Here is a 3175-nt window from a genome sequence, read left to right as displayed (position 1 = left end):
GACAAGTTAATTCTTGATCTCACTTTAATGAACTCTTTGGTAAAGTGAGGTCTCCTGAGGCACATGACATTTTGTGAATCGAAGCAGCATACCTGCAATTTGGTGCATTGTACTCTGTTGTGGTGATTTTGCTTCAGTATTTTCTTGTATTGCTTTCTTCAATGTAAATCAAGAGTAAATCAAAACAAAAGGTAAGATGTGCTTTCTGTGCATAATAATAGTAACTTCTAAATAGCTTGTGTGCCAAAGGATTTCACATAACTTACTGTAAATACATCATCAGCAAATATTATCAAAATAGTATATTGGGCAAAATGTTTTACCAATTTTTACCAGCTGACCCACTTATCTCAAATATAAGACTCTGTTTATGTCTTATCTCTGAGCTAGGAAAGAAGCGTATGCACAGATCAAACCCGAGTTGTATATTCTGCACATCAGTGAGAGTTCTTGACCAATGGAATTTCTGTACAATGAAGACTGACAGTAAAAATTGGAAAAGGGAATGTTTCTATACCCAAGGTTGGTTTCATACCACTCAATTCAACAGGAATCAAGCAAACAGTACATGTATAAAATTATGCACAGAAACATTGACACAGCATGGAAAAACAATAAGGAAACCTGAGTGCTTGTCACAACTGCTTTCTAGCTTTCTCCAAGCCACTGTTGGAAACTTTCAAAACAGCTGTACCTTTGTTTTGTAGCAGAGGTGATAATTTCAAACCTCTTTGACAGAACTTGAACCTTTCAAAAATCTTTTTTTTTTTTTTTTTTTTTTGAGAACTGTAACAGAAAAGAAAGTGAGATTCTACCACATTCTCAGTTTACAGAATAAGGTGCCAGACTGATGGAACTCAGCAGAAAATGGTGGCCAGCAGAAAAATTGTCTTAGTGATTCAAAGGCACATACATCATTTAATGAGAGAAAAAATAACAGGATAATAATAAGGTACGGAGGGGTTTTTTTTGAGGAAAAAAATTTAAAGCTTTATAGTTATGACTCAGTTTACATTAATGGTCTGATTTATAAACACTAGGTGAAATTCACAGTCACATTATAATGAGATTACATTGAATTAATTCCTTAAAACCAAGTTACATGATTAACCTTACATAACATACCTTAAAATATGTTAAATCCATGTGAAACAGACTGACACCTACAATGCTATTAACAAAATGTTAAGTGTTGAAGACTTTCTTGAAATCGTAATTTCCGAGAGTCTTCAAGTGTATTTGATCAGGAAAACCATCTGCAAAGCTAGAATTTACTTTAGCTAAGTGACCCTAAGGTGACTGCTATAACAATTATGTAACTACAGCTGTGATTCAATATTGCCCTGTCAGACAGAGAATGGCATGAGAACTTACGCATTCACAAGGCAGCCAGACTGTTTGCCCAGATGGCCACTTCTATGTCAATTTTAGTACCAAATCTGCCTATCTGAGGGTCAGCATCAGTTGGGCTAGCGTGAAGTAATGTAAATATAGCATAAGTTATCATTTGCACCAGACCTTGTGAACAAGCTCAATATTCAGTGGCACACAGGGACCTGAGAGCTTCTATAAACATGTTATTACAAATGTAACAACATAGAATCATAGAATCATAGAATCATAGAATGTTTAGGGTTGGAAGGGACCACTAGTGGTCATCTAGTCCAACCCCCCTGCAGTGAGCAGGGACACTGCTAACTAGATCAGATTGCTCAGAGCCCCATCCAACCTGGCCTTGAATGTTTCCAGGGATGGGGCCTCTCCACCCATCAAATCCATAGCTCTCCAATTTAGAGAGAAGGATGTTGTGGGGGACCGTGTCAAAGGCCTTGCAGAAGTCCAGATAGATGACATCCATTTGTTTTCCTTTGTCCACTGTTGTCACACCATCATAGAAAGCCACTAGGTTCGTCAGGCAGGACTTGCCCTTGGTGAAGCCATGCTGGCTATCTCGAATTATCTCCCTGGCCTCCATGTGCCTTAGCATAGCTTCTAGGAGGATCTGTTCCATGATCTTCCCACATAACATTTCTGAGTCAAAAAGCCTGTAATAAACATCATGCTTATGTTCCAAATCATTGTTTTTAAATTCTCCTCAGTCAGTACAGTAGACATAGAACAATCAAATTGCTTTAAGTTTTTCTCCATATTTGGATATGTTAGTTTATATACAGAAACATTTTTTATGTAGTTGTGTAATTCCAGAATATAGTTAAAACCCCCTCCATGATTCTCAAAATGAAACCATGAGTTACTCCATCAAACATTATCTGCCTTGATAACATTCTCTGACACGAGTGCTTGCTCCAAGTGAATTGCTCCTTTCTGGGAAAGATAAGGTCATATCAGGAAAAAAAAAAGGCAAGACAAAGTGTGCTGATTTTGACGTGTGCCAAAAGAAATACCCCTAAAGGACTATTGAACTGGAACTTAGACCTGATCTAGTTTGCCTTATTTTTTGTTCAATGAGCATCAGACAGTTGAAAAATCATAGAGAAGAAATTAAGTGTAAAAATCAGGATTTTCTATTTATGTAGATTTTGATTTATTCCAGTAAACACCCCCTTGAAAAGAAGGTCAAATAAAACATTTTCATGTTCTTTACATCTGCCTGCAAATTTTACCTAGCCTATGTCTTCTTATCTCTTTCTTCTTTCTCAGTTTCAAATTTGAGAGTCTGAATTCCTACTTAAAGTAACATGTAAATACAGATCACATTAGTTATTAGGTTATGTGGGTTTTTTTCTTCCTTTGTAAAGTTATATCAGCATTTTTGGGGAAACACAATACATATTTCTTTCGCAAGGGATCAAGCATTTCCTTTTTTCCCCCTCCTCTTCCTCATCCATATATTTCTTCCTAACCTTTCCTACTATCTCAAACACTCATTCCCACTATTATTTGTAATCTCCTCAGACCATAATTAATTTTCCCTGGCCTTGAAACCATCGGTTGGTTGATTTCAATATTATTTTTCTAAGAAACTTGTGCTTAAGAGCTGATTATCCTTTTGAAAATAAATATATCATGAGGCAGTTCACTGAGAGAACATAATGCCATGGGTGAAATTATATTGTTTCTACTGAGAGTCTAATAGATCAACCTCCAACCTTTCCAATATTTAATAATTAAAAGTGTTGGGATACACAGCGCCCTTTTGGTTCGTTTAACAGTT

This window comes from Egretta garzetta, unplaced genomic scaffold (assembly GCF_000687185.1).
Source record: "Egretta garzetta isolate BGI_Z169 unplaced genomic scaffold, ASM68718v1 scaffold507, whole genome shotgun sequence".
NCBI classification, from domain to species: Eukaryota; Metazoa; Chordata; class Aves; order Pelecaniformes; family Ardeidae; genus Egretta; species Egretta garzetta.
The sequence above is the reverse complement of the archived record's forward strand: the minus strand, read 5'-3'. Positions refer to the sequence as shown.